The following is a 15,155-nucleotide window of genomic DNA, read 5'->3' as shown; positions in this document are numbered from 1 at the left end:
AGGAATCTGCACCTGAACTCTACCATTCTAGTCTCAGCTGGAATACGTTTTAAATTAATCATTCTTTGATGTTACGCCCTTGAACTTTACTAACGGAAATTTGTCTGTGAAATTTGTTGTTTTATTTACCCTACGGATGTTGTCGAGAAAACAAGTCATAACATTTTAACCCACTATTTTAGTGCCAAGATTACTGTACAGGTCTCCTGAGCAGTGGCCTTGTTTGCATCTTAATGAGTTTGCAAGTCTTATAACTAATAACACTTCCATCTTCACACTAGCTGCCACCAACGTCTGAGCAAAATAGCCAGCCTACTTTTAGCAAGTAGAATCTTGCCGCAAACGTTTGTTACCATCTCTCACCCTTTGCTTCTCTTTTTTCTTTTTCATACTATTTTCTCTTTACCTCAATGCCCTCACTTATTTGTTTTTATTTTCTATATTTTTGTAAGTGGCCTAAAATCCTTCTTAAAACAAAGCAGGGTATAAATAACTGAAATCATAAATATGCAAAGCAAACAGTTCCAGGACACGGTGACATTTCCATTTATGACCTAAATATTACTAGTTTTACTGCTAGTCCTAATACCCATAATACTTTCATTTCCCCTCCATAGCCCTAGGGAAGCCATTTATTCTTAATATACGGTTGAGTCTATTAAGCATCCAAGGATTTTTTTAAAGGGAAGATTGGTCGGGGAAGAGGGAAAATATTACCATAATTTCCTATGGGTCTCCAGATGAGAAGTTTCCTCAGGAGAACCACGCAGGAAAAAGGCTATATTTATCACTTGTGGAAATTTAAGCTGTCATTTGCATATTCTAGTAGCTAGGTCTCAAACCAGATCATCATCCATTTAGATTTATTAAACTCATTTTCTTTATGTTGTTATTAGACATACAGAAAAGAGTTACATACCGTATAAGTAAAAACTAACTTTATTTTTGTTTTATTGCAAGTAGCCTGAGAGGGATAAATCTAAAGTATTCCCTTCAATCTCTCCCTAATTAAAACAGGGGATTTCTGGCAAACTATGTCATAATAAAGCCGCTTTTATTTCATTACTATCTGAGCTTACAAAATAATGAAGAAAAGAAAGAAACTTCTTCCTCCCCTTTGACCTTTCTTATATGTTGACATTGTTGGAAATTCATTCCTTTCTTCAATATTCAACAAGGTATAAATTACGTTATAAAATTATAGTTAACAGAAAACCTACTTAAAATAATACATGTTGCCAAAACTACTTTACGCACATTTTTCTAAGTTCTATGAGGATGACAAAAGCAAAATGAAAAAAGATTTAGGGGAACCAGCAGTTAGGGTAATGGCTATGTCGCTAGACTCCCACATAGTCGACCGCAGTTCGCGTCCCGGACCTGGTGGCTTAAAAAACTCATGCCAGGCGCGTGTGTGTGCGTGCCCAAGATTCCGAGAGGAGAATGGAGGAGAAGGGATTGCGGCGTGACCATCCCCCCTGGGGGGTGACTTCTCGCTTTCTGTCTCTATGTCTCTGCCTGTCTGGCGATTGCACGCGCCCTATAGCGAAAACCTATCATAAAAAAAAAAGATTCAGGAGGAAAGGAAAGCAATGGCGAAGGCAAGAAAGAAACGAGGAGCCATAGACAGAGTCTGCAAGAGAAAAAGAGAACCATTAACTTCTTGTACTGGGGACAGGAGGTCAAGGCTTCAAATGCGTCTGTAGCCTCTATACTATCTGAAAATAGATGTGCCACCCACAAAGAGACTCGTGAAGGAAATGGGAGCCATACTGGAAAAAAAAAAAAAAAAAGGCAAGTCAATGTTCAGACATGACATGAGACATCTTATAAAGGACTATAAGTAAGTGGAAGTTGATCAAATGACAGAAGACTTAATTTTTGCCTCTGGAATAGAGAATTCAAACTGAAGAGTCAATTTAAAAGAAATATTTATATTCTTAGAAAATTTTCTTAAAATTAGAAACATCGATTTACAAACAATCCTAGGAGGACCAGCAGTGGCATGGAGGGTAAGGCAGCTGGATTCCACATGGCCGACTGTGCACTTTGAGTCCCAGACCCGGAGGTTCGAAAAGCACTCCAGGCACATGTGTGTGCATGCCCAAAGTCCTGACAGGAGAATGGAGGAGAAGAGATTGCAACATGGCCATCCCTTTTGTGGGGTGACTTCTCATTTTGCTTCTCTTTCTCTCTCTCCCTTTCTGTTTTCTCCTATGACTGCTCACACCTTATAGCAGGAATCCTGCAAAAGCAGTCAGAGTGCTGGGAACTACTAATACCTCAGCATTGCTTTGGACTTGATAGCAAAAGTAGAACCTATATGCAGAAGGAAAACTGTTTAAATATATGGTGGACCTTCCAGGAGGAGTAAGTTAGAACTTTCCATTGGCAAGATAGAATCCATTGTTCTTATCTTTCATAGAAAAGAGGAAGTCACAGATGAAACAAGTCCCATGTAAGTAAGATCACATGGCTTTAGGGACACAGGACAAAACTTTCTACAGATAACGTTCTCATAAAGAAGGTGTGGGGCCAGTAGATGGTGTAATGGTTATGTCGCTAGACTCCCACATAGTCGACCGTGATTTCAGTCCCAGACCCAGTGGCTTGAAACTCAACACTGGGCACGTGTGCATGTGTGCCCAAAATCCTGAGAGGAGAATGGAGATGAAGAGATTGAGATGTGGCTATCCCCCTAGGGGATGATTTCTCGCTTTCTGTCTCTCTTTCTGTCTCTCTCTGTTTCTCTACCAAGTGCACATGTTCTATAAGAAAAATTTCTCTTAAAAAAAACAGTTGAGTAGAAAGGGAGATGAGACTAGAGAAAAATGTGAAGATTAGCCTGCACATTTTTGCTTCTGGCTAGACTTGGTATTCCCTTCAGTCTTCTTTTTATCTTCCCTGATCACAGTCTACCACTGAACAACAGTAAGCCCGAACTCTGCATGTCAGCCCTAAGTAGTGATGTGTTAACACAAGCTCCCACTCTTTGAATGTCTGATGGTGAAGTGTTCAGAATAGCTTAGCATGATAATCAATGTCAGTATTATTTTAGAATGGCAAAATAATAGTCCAAAAATATTCCGTGTCTCAGTTCTCTTCTAAACATTAATCACAAGAACACGAGCACTTCTAATTATCTTTAATTTAGGAAGGAATTCACAAATGACAGCTTGTTATTTGCAGGTGAAATTCAAGACAGCGTGTACTACTTAATAATCCGGAGGTTGGGGAATTAAATTGAAGGAAAAGAGAGATATTAGATACAAATCAAATCGATAGCTGTTTTCTTATTTGGATTACATGGAGCACTTAATAGCAAAATGGTTTTACTAAAACAAGAAAGGCCATCCACACCTATTTGTTGTGGAATTAAATAGCACATCAGAGACACAGTCAAGTGTTGTCACTTGGAGTCAAATTCGCCACCAAGATTTCTTGTGTAAGAGTCCTAAGGCTGAGTAACTGCCACTATTTATGTATACCTCTATGCAACTGCATTATGATTTCTCATATATTAACTTGTTTATTCCTCACAAAACAGTTTTCCATCTTCACCCTCTTTCCTGAACACTTGTACATTTTAAAGACAAAGAAATTAGGGGCCGGTACGTGATGTGGTGGTTAAAGCACTGAATTCCCACATGGCTGACCATGGTTCAAGTTCCGAACCCAGCAGCTTGAAACTTATGCCAGGTGCATGTGTGTGCATGCCCAAAATCCCAAGAGAAGCTAGAGGAGAAGGGACTGTTGGCATAGCCATCCCCCCGGGGGCCTGTGTGTGATTTCTCACTTTCTCTCTCTCTGTCTCTCACCAGCAAGTGCATGTGCCCTATGGCAAAACCCTAAACAAAAAAAGAAAAAGAAAAAAGAAGAAGAAGAAAAAAAATTTAAACTTAAACCAGAGGACCCAATGTAGCAAAAGTGATCCTTAATGGATCTGTTCTACAGTTGAGCAGCGCCACTGCGTCTAATTCCAAAGTCCAAATCCTGTGTTCTTTCTCTCTAAGCATCATCACCTACTGTCACATTTGTTCTTGAAGCTCAACGAAATGCAAATGAGCCTGGTGCAGAACCCTGGACAACTGAAACAAAACTGATTATTCCAAGAGTAAGCATATACGCACACACTCAGCCAAAGAGCAGATATGAGCCTGCTTTACAGCCAGTTGGAAAGGTCTCCCTGAATCTATTCTGTAGCCACATATTAAAGGCATCTCAAAGAAAGAGACTTTTCTGCAAAACAGTACCTAGAGGTGTTTTCCCTCCTGAGGTTTATGAGGGCAAGCCATCAAGCCCACAGAACCATAAGAACATAGTTGGAATCATTTGGTATAAGCAAAAGCATAATTTTACTTGTGGCTTGGCAAAAGAGTCATTTATGGATTTATATATTTTAACAAGGTATTACTCACCTCTAATTTTTAAACCAAAAAGGTAAAACAAATGGGAATTTTTATTACTGGTTTTGGCATCCATAAGAAGAAAGATCAATGATTCTTTCACATGTCCATCTCATGATACTTGCTTCTTAACTGCCTGTCTGGTGTAGTAAGAAAAAGTAAATGTCCTTAAGCATGTGGGTTTTATTTTTAGCAGGTGTTACCCCACACTTGGCTGGTTTTGAAAAAGGTGCAAATATCTGAGTCACATTCTCAATGACAACAAAAATGAAAAACTAATACACTAGACAGAAAGGACCCCAAAGAGAGCCACAGAATTTCCCAAGAGCTCTCCCTAGTCCTCTTTCGGGAGGGACTAGGCTCTGAGTGATGCTGGTCTTCAAGACTTACCCTTTCCTTTTCTTCCCTGCAAGGGCAGGAAAAGGGCAGGAAGGGGGTTTCTCTCCCAAGAGCTGCAGGTTACAGTTTTGTTTTCCCTTGGGAAATTTCCTGTGGTAATCAGAAATTTTGACAGGCAATTGAAATAGTAAACACAGCATTCCCACCATAAAAAAACCACTGGCCTACAGCACAGTGGTGTAGTCCTTTGTGTAGGGAGCCAGATTCCAAATGGCCAACTGCGGTTTAAATCCTGGCCTACTAGCTTGAAAAACACACTAAGCACATGTGCATGCATGTCCCAAATCCTGATGAGATGGAGAACTTAAGAAAAGTGATTGTGGTATGACCACATCCCACTGGATAGTGTTTTATCCCTCTCTTTCACTCTCTCTGTCACTCTTTCTCTTTCTGGTGAATGCATTCACACTTTGGCAAAGAAAAGAGTGAACAGAAATCTAACTCAGACTTCTGCTTTTTTTTTTTAATATGCTATTAAAAATATGAAACTCTTTCCACTATACTACCTGCTGATGCCGATTACTTTTAAATTTTACTAGAGGGCACATGCACTCACCAGAGAGAGAGAGAAAGAGAGAAAAAGCACCCTATGATAGGGCATGTTCATGTCAATTCTTCTCCCTTTCTCCATCCTGCCAAGATTTGGGGTATGTCCACACACATGTCTGACATGTATTTTGAGCCAGGAGGCCAGGATTCAAACCACACAGTCAGCCATGTGGCATCTGGCTCCTTTAACAACCAGACCAAGAGACCAACTTCAAACACTTTCTTTTTATTCTGTGTTTGTATTATGGTTTTGGAACTTTATGCACCATTTAGTACAGTTAGATATTTCTAGAAGCCCCAAAACAACCAGTCAAAAATGTTTTCAGGCTATCAACTTGAAGTACAACTCAATAGGACTTAATGAGGTTCCCTGACACTTCCATCACCTATCACCTCTACAGCTGTTCCAGCTCCCAGCCTCACAGTGACCAGGTATGGATACAGCCTCTTTTCATTGCTTTTCTCAAAATGTTTTCCCCAAAATGTGTGTATGCAGCAACTTTCCCAAAGTTTAGTGCTATAAAAGTGATTTCTGACATAACATGCTAACAACTTAAAACCAGATGTTAGGCAGCCATGTGTATATAGAACTTGTAGGAGGGGATCTGGAGACAGTGAGTGCAGTGGCAAAGGTACTAAGGGGGACTGGCGTGGAGAGAATGGTTAGAAAACTGTAGGGAGGTAGACCTGGGCCAAGTGTGAGGAATGGCAAGGTGGTGGCCACCAGTATCACTGGCAGGAGAACCCTCTTCAGAGGAAAAGGGAAAACAGAAAGGAAGCCATTGTAGCTGCCCACCACCTCCCCAGGAATGCACAAGTCTTTATTCCCCTCTGAGTCCACCCTTCTCTCGGTGACTAGTCATCTTATCCTAGAGAATTTGCAATAGAGCATTCACACTCCTGCTACTCCATGTGCTGAAAAAAGTTTCATTTTTTTTGCTTATTCTCTCTTAAGTGAAGTTCCTTTTAAGTGGAAGTTTCGAAAGCACATTGCGGTGACATTGAAGCAAACATCCTCCAAGCCCTCAGGATATGTCAGGGAATTGCAAACAGTGATTCATCTGTAACTCATTTGTTGTCCCTTCAAAAAGTAGACAAATGGCACATTTCTTTTGACTGATGGCTAGTTTGTTTTGTTTTGTTTTTAAATCTAGCTTATTGGTAACAGTCATCAAAAATGGTATGCTGAGACAGGGGCCTGTGGCAGTTACTTGATGAAATGCAGCAATCGACATCGAAATAAGAGTCAAACCACCATATAAAAACCATTTGGAAAAACACATATGGACATGATAGATGAGGTTTCCAAAAAGATGATATTGCTTATTCATAAGTTAGTATAGTTTTTAGTTGGATCTGAAGTTCAAAGCTACTTCCCTTTCCATTCTAACTGATGACTTCTGTAGTGAAATCCCTAGGGCATCTGTGTCTTACAAACTACTTCTTTGTCACCACAAGTAAAGGTGGATAGTAAATATAAAAAATCATCCTTTTTCAAATTAAATTTAACCTTTTGTCTTTTTCAACTAGAAACTCTTATTGGTAGTCTCATCAAAATGTCTTAACATAAATAAGGAAAGCAAATAAATCATAATAAAAATGATGACTTTATTATTCATAATGATAATTACAATGATCACTGCAAATCTTAATGGTCTTTCACCTAAAGAGAAGAGTTCACCAAGGCTAAGGAACTTCAGACTATGCCATTTGCATCAAGTATATGGACATGAGAAGTAGAAACGATGACTGTTATTTTTATTTCTATTAAGGTCCTCACACTCAATCTCAAGTTTACCTTTGGATGTGAGGTGGGTGAGTGTTATGATTTGGGTAATAGTTTGTCCCCCAAAGTTTCATGTGTCGGAACTTGGTTGTACTGTAAGGGTATTAAGTGAAATCTTAATTCTTTCATAGTGTTCTGAGGTGGGCCTTTTGGTATGATAAAGTCATTGGGGCCCCATGATTGAGTTCTGGTGGGTTTCCAAGAAGAAGAAATGAGGCAAGCACAAAGCACATGGATATAGTTCAGAACTAGGAGGAACTTATGGACAGCTGCTCTGCTCAAGATCCTGTGCTCTATAGCCTCACTGCAAGTTGGTCCCATCCAAATCATGAGCTAAAAGAACCTCTATTTCTTTATAACTCACCCAGTCTCAGATATTTCTGTTAGTAATGCAATAACAGACTAAGACAGTGAGCATATATTTTTGTGGAAACCAAATCAAATGACATGGTTTTTCTCTACTTCTCCTTATCTGTGAAAGTAGGAAGAGTTGACACATGACAGCAAAGCCTGCCTGTAGATGAGCATGTTGCTAGCTGAGGAGCTTCTTTCAGCCATTATCTTCTACCCTGCTTGTCGTCATTATTTATGACAAACATTTCTGTCTATGATTTGGTTTAAAAAGGGCTTTCATGTAGTGTCTTTCAGTAGTAAGAAACCCAAGACCTTGGAAATTAAGCCTGTAACCTATCAGTTCCTAAAAATACAGAGATTGAGGCCATTGGGGATGGAGGAAGCTAGAGATCTGGGACTCCTGGAAGAATATGCACCCCAGTTGAGGGGCTGGTGTAAATGGGAAGCAGAGAACTGGCCAGGAATATCACTCGCTTATGGGAGAAGGAACCAAACAAGAGTTGAGACCATCAGCAGACTGGGCCCTCCTGAGCACAATGCCCTGTGGAACAGCAACCAACCCTTCCAGAAAATTGTAGCCTGTGTTATAGCTCTTGCCTGCATTTTGCTTAAGCAGGTTTCATTTTGGCATAAGGAAGAGTGTTGAATAAGCTGAAATGACATGTGGCATTCCTACAACCTCGTGGTGGCAGTTCTCTTACTTTAAGTGTTCAAGCAAGTGACAATTGTTTGAATATGAGTTTCATTTGAATTGTAGTATTAGAATATTATTTAAGTTTGTTTCTTAAAATAATTGACAAGGCAGAAAAATAGTAAATACCTCTGTCTCCAACTATGCCAGCAAAAGCAAAATATCTGTCTTTAAGACATCTGTCAGCCACCATGGGCCTACCCTCTTCATTTTACTAATATGTCATGAGTGTCACTAGCATCTATATCAATCCTCTTCACCATCATATCTTCAGATCTCTTAACCCCTGCCATAAAGTGCAGAAAGTCAGTACAAATTGAGTGGGGATATACAATGTGTATCTTTTAAAGTCTGGCTCACTTCGCTCAACATTATATCTTCTATATTTATCCATTTTGAGTCAAATGATAGGATCTCATTGTTTCTTATAGCTGTGTAGTATTCCACAGTATATATATGCCATAGTTTTTCAAACCAGACATCAGTTTTTGGACACTTAGGTTGGTTCCATGTTTTAGCAATTATAAATAATGCCACAATGAACATGAATGGGCAGATGTCTTTTTGATTGAATGTCTCCTTATCCTTTGGGTACATACCAAGAAGTGGGATATCTGGGTCATATGGAAGTTCTGTTTGTAGGTTTTTGAGAAATACTCATATTGTTTTCCACAGAAGTTGGACTGATTTACACTCCTACCAACAGTATAACTGAATTTCTTTTTCACCACAGCCTTGCCAACACTTACTGTTCTTTATTTTCTTGATCCTAGATATTCTAACTGGGGTTAAATGGTATATCATTGTAGTTTTAATTTACATTTACCTTATGACAAGAGACTTTGGACATTGCTTTTGTATGGCTGTTGGTCATTTTTAAGTCTTCCTTGGAGAGTTGTCTGTTCAATTCATTTGCACATTTTTTTAAATTGGATTATTTCTTTTTTATGAGTGAACTGCAGGAATTCCCTATAGATTCTAGATGTCAATCTCTTATCTGAGGATCAATCTGCACATATTTTCTCCCATTCCAAGGATTGTCTTTTCACTTTACTTACAGTTTATTTTGCTGTCAAGAAGCTTTTTATCTTGATGTAATCCCACTTGTCTATTTTAGGGATATTGCCTGTGCTTTAAGGCTTATTTAAAAAAAAAATCTTTGCCTACTCCAATATCTTAAAAATGTTCTGCTTCATTTCCTACAAGTAGTTTTATGGTTAGAGGCTTTATATTTAAGTCTTTGATCCATTTTGAGTTCATTCTAGTTAATGGTGAGAGATATTGGACCTTAAACAACATAATTCCACCTGGGAATAATAATAATACACATCTTTGGTTATTGCTTTCTCTCTCTCTCTTAGATTAAATGAGTTAGCATATGTTGTCACTTCTGTGAATATTACCTTCCTCCCAAAAAGTCAGTATTTATTAAATCCTTAGCATGTGTTCATGAAAATGCTTAGCTTTATACATGATTATCTCATTTAGTCTTCATTAGTATTTTGAAGGTATGGCCATTTAGAGATCAAAACATGGAGTCACAGAGAGGTAAGCTAACTTGCCTGAAGACAAACAACCATCAGTCTGACCCCAGATCCTGTGTTCTGAAACATTGTAGTGCCACACCTCCATGAACTAAATCTCAAAGATGCTCATTATTAACTTTTTTTTTTTTTTTGGAGAGGTTTTCGCTATAGGGCGCATGCGCTCTCCAGACAGACAGAGAGAGACATAGAGACAGAAAGCAAGAAATCACCCCCCCAGGGGGGATGGTCATGCCGCAATCCCTTCTTCTCCATTCTCCTCTCAGGATCTTGGGCATGCACGCACATGCGCCCGGGGTGAGATTTAAGCCCCCGGGTCGGAGACGCGAACCGCGGTCAACAACGTGGGAGTCCAGCGACATAGCCACTACACTAACTGCTGGTTCCCCTCATTATTAACTTTTCACTGGTCAGTAATTCTCAACATTTTACTTTTATTAGATAAAACAATAAATAGCATTCATTATAAGAATAGTCTTTTTTTCAATGAGATTCAAAACTATCTTTTTCTTTCAAAGGGTGATAAAAGTAGCCCATAAAATATTTTTTTCTGAAAAGATTCTTTAAATAAATAGTTGTTCTGGGCTGATTTTATGGTGCAATTGCAATATACTGATTAATAGAATCCCTCACAGAAACTCAATTTGAATGCCCTGTTCATTGGCTTGAAATGTACCAGGCACATGCATGAATGTCCAGGATCTGATAGGCTGGAGGACTGGAGGAAGATAATCACAGCCCGTCCAGATCCTGTTGAAGGAACTCACCTTCTTCTTGTGCATGCATGCATGCATCCCGACGAATAAAGAAAATATTTCAAACAAACAAAGAAAAGATTATTCTCCATCAACACACACTATCTGACTGTAATATAACAATAAATTTATAAGGCAGGAGAGAACCCTTGGCTGAGTTTAGGAGACAGTAAGATCATTATTAGCAATCATTTATTGACACTCTACACCCGAACATTGTTTCAGGTCATTCAGGTTATATCTAAACTCCATCGTAATACAAGGTAGTGCCAGTCTCCCTTCCAGAACTACAGGAAATCAGGAAATACAGTAACTTGTAAAGGGCACAGGCCTTGAAGTGATGGAGTACAAGTTCAAGCTCAGGCCTCCCTCACTCTTCAAGCTGATATTGTTCTAGTTCAACAAGCATCAGCATAAATAGTTGCCTCCTTGATCTTTCTTCATTGTACTCTGCCTCTCCTGGACTCTACTATGACTCAAGTTCTAGCTCTTGACATGACTCATTAAAGCCTTAAAATGCTTCTGGACTCATTCCTTTCAAAAGTGCTCTCTGCACTGCCCCCTAGAGGTACGTAATAGCAATACAAACATGACTGTGACTGCTTTTCCTAACTTGGATGAGTAACCACAATTCCATGCCAGAGCCCCAACTTTCATCGTGGCCTGTGAAGCCTGTGTGATCCTCCGCCCAAAGTCCCAGAAACTCCAAAATCGCATTTTAATTCTTAGTAATACAAAATTACACGAAAAATAGTTCCTCTGGGATATTCCATTGTGCATTCAGCACCGTCTTTTTGCTTTCTTTTACTAGAACAACCTTCTTTCACTCGCCACCTTTTTTCCACCCCCAAACCTGGTCACACATGTTCATCTCAGGCCTCTTCTCCTCCAGATCTGTTGCCCATCTCTTATTCCTCAAGCTGAATATGGAGACTGTTTTTCACACTCACAGTGCCCTGTGTCTCTATTATTTTTAAATGTTCTGTGTGTGTCTGTATTCCTTTAGCTTTGTTTCTCTAGTACTTCGTAATACTAGAAATTCAGTAAAGAATTTTGTTGAAATAAATTGAACCACCAATTCCCAAGTGAATATCTAAGAAATAGAATAATCAAGATTTTAATTTCAGGTCTTCTGAGCTGTGTCCAGTGCTGTTACATTCTAAAATGACTGTATCTATTTTTTTTTTTTTTTGGAGAGATTTTCACTATAGGGCGTATGCCCTCGCCAGACAGACAGAGAGAGACATAGAGACAGAAAGTGAGAAATCACCCCCCGGGGGAATGGTCAATCCGTCTCCTCCATTCTCCTCTCGGGATTTTGGGCGTGCATGCACACACGCCCGGCGTGAGTTTTAAGCCACCGGGTCCGGGACGCAAACCGTGGTCAACTACATGGGAGTCCAGCGACATAGCCATTATGCTAACTGCTGGTTCCCGAATGATTCTATATATTCAACGAAGAATAAGATAGCATTGTGCTTCATGAAACAGAGATTAGGGCAGAAGAGGTAGACCAAGCAACCACATGCTTGCAGTAATTGTCATCTTTTGTGTAAATTACAGAGAAATATATTTTAACAAGTTGTAAACAGCTGGAATCAATATGCAGTAAATCTATACTCATTTTTGTTGTGGAACAGCTTGTTTCTGAAGTGTCTATGGTACAGCAGCAGAGCTGCATCTAAATGAAATACGTCCATCCCAACGATGACCTTTGGTAATTGCATAATTACTGCATTGTCTGGTACTGTTTACAGGCATTCGGTTATTAAATACAGATTCAGAAGGAAAGGAGGAAGTCACCATTTTTCTTGGTAGGCTTTCTATAGAGAAACAAAGATAAATAAAAAAAACGAAGCATGAAAGACTTTCCACAAATCAAAAGTCGAATATATATTTAACGAATAGTATCTTTTACCTTAGAAAAATTAGGAAAATGGAAAATACCTTATCTACTGCCTCTAAGGGCTGAACATACATATTAAATATTGAAAGAAAGAATTTTTAAACTGCTTCTTGAGATTGGTATTGTTTCCTTGCTGGATTTTCTTTTTGCATTACACTTTATGCTTATTGATGGTGATGAATAGTAAGAATTTAATATTTATTAATTACCATGACCCTTGCTAGATTTTTTAATTAAAATACTTTTCTTTACTGGGAGAAATGCCTCACTTTCCTTTGTGGAGTCCCTCCTTTATTTTGAGTGTCTTTTAGATACTAAAGAGCTCTTGACTTTTTCCTTTTATCTTTTACATTTCGAGGATTTTGTCAAAGAAGTTCACTGCCACTTGGAACCAGGTTCCTATCAAGTTTATGACTTCAAACTGCTCATTTCCCTTGTTCTCCATACTCTCATAAATATCTTCTAGGCATTTACAAGCCGATGTACAAGAAGTTCCTCAGCCTCAGTATATCCGAAATGATCATTTTTCTGCACAAAACTTAATCAATTAAAAATACATTCCTTATTTTGGTGATCTACAGATATGCGTCTTAGTCTCATCCCTCTTATCTCCCCTATATTTAGTTTTTACTTAGTTGCGTTGGTTCTTCCTAAACACCTCTTAATCTGATTCTTTGTTCATCCCAATATAACTGCTTTAGTTTTAGCACACCTATTTCTTATAGCAGAAGCACAATAACTGCTTTTCCAGCCTCCATTCTATTCTTTAGTCTCTCATTCTGTTGCCAGAGATATTCCTATCTTGACAATCTGATTACATCACTATTCTGATTGAACTATTTTAACCACAGGAAAGACTATCCAAAGAAGTATCTTACAACATGACTCTGATTTACAACAACAACAAAGCCTGATAAAACCAAATGATGCTGGTAAGAATGTGAAGCAACTGGAACTCTCATACATTCCTGGTGGGAATGCAAAGTGAAATGGCCACTTTGGAAAGCAGTATATGCTGTGAGAATAATTATTTACTAAGTTGCTGCTTCACAATAGCTCAAAACTACCTCAACAAAGGAATAAATTCCACTGCGATGGTCCTGTAGTATTAACCACAATGGTATTAACCTGAGAAAGAGGAGTAGCATTAATCCACCATCACCCACCATATTTCTTTTTTACTTATGTTTTTTAAATTTTTTACATTTTTCCACAAACATTTACTTTACATGTCAAAAATTTTTCTCATACGCCATAGTTCTTGACAGTTAATAAGCAACTTTCAAAATTTCAAAAGCTGAATTTTAAAGATAACTTTCAAAATATTGGTTATACTTTTCTTTTTGATTCTATAATAACAGAGACAGTACGGTTTTAAGTAATTTTGAGAAAATATTTACATGTCAACTACTCAAACTGTTGAAAAGCAAGCACCCAGCACACAATTCACATATGAACCTTCCCAACTCAGCTCTGCCTACCAAATATTCAGTGCTTTACCATCTGTTAGCAAAGACCAGTCTATTTTTCTTCCTTCAAAGTCTTCCTCAAGGTAATCTTCTGGTTGTGGCTGCTTTTTTTGCAATATCCACTGATTACAATACTGAGCTGGAAAAGTCCAGGTTATTTTATGGTACAAATTCTTTCATATGGCTTCTCTAAGCCTCTCTGCCAGGCAGAACTGTTTATTTCATAGGATCAGCATTTTTTCCAGCCCTCTGCCACACCATTCCTTTATCTTATGAGGTGTCCATGTGCCCATGTGCTTCACTTGTAGAAGGATACGTTCTCCTAGGAACTGCCACAATGGAGAATGAATCAAGAGCTTGTTATCCTGGTCTTTTCTAGAACTTATTCTCAGTTCCGCTAGACTGATCCCAAAAACCTGAACGTTGCATGAGTTGTAGACTCCTCTTACTATCTCATTTACTATACAGTGAGAAAATGCATGAGATAAAAACAAACAACAAAAAAGAAGCTCTTCTTCTTGAAACCCTGATCATTTGAGCTGCAACTACATTCAAAGCATTGTAAAAACTCTGCATACTTATTGGTTCTTTAAAATATTCACCATCAGAAAGACACTTGTACATTCATGTTTATTGCAGCATTATTCACAATTGCTAAGACATGGCATCAACCTTAATGTCCAAGAACAGATGAGTGGATTGAAAAACTGTGGCATATATACTCTATAGAATACTACCCAGCCATGAGAAAAAAACAATAAAACCCTGACATTTGATACAAAGTGAATGAATATGGGAGATTTAATGCTGAACAAAGCAAGTCAAACTATGAAAGACAGATATTGTATGTCCCTGATCAATATATACTGTATGTCTACACTCTATATCAAAAATTGAGAGATTTGAAGGTATAACAGCCAGGAGGGCAACAGTAGATACTAGAAACAGTAAAGAAGGAGGTGTAGGGAAGGTTATTTTATGGTACAAATTCTTTCATATGGCTTCTCTAAGCCTCTCTGCCAGGCAGAACTGTTTATTTCATAGGATCAGCATTTTTTCCAGCCCTCTGCCACACCATTCCTTTATCTTATGAGGTGTCCATGTGCCCATGTGCTTCACTTGTAGAAGGATACGTTCTCCTAGGAACTGCCACAATGGAGAATGAATCAAGAGCTTGTTATCCTGGTCTTTTCTAGAACTTATTCTCAGTTCCGCTAGACTGATCCCAAAAACCTGAACGTTGCATGAGTTGTAGACTCCTCTTACTATCTCATTTACTATACAGTGAGAAAATGC

The sequence above is a fragment of the Tupaia chinensis genome, unplaced genomic scaffold (assembly GCF_000334495.1).
Source record: "Tupaia chinensis unplaced genomic scaffold, TupChi_1.0 Scaffold000362_1, whole genome shotgun sequence".
Lineage (NCBI taxonomy): Eukaryota > Metazoa > Chordata > Mammalia > Scandentia > Tupaiidae > Tupaia > Tupaia belangeri.
This window is presented reverse-complemented; position numbering follows the sequence as displayed.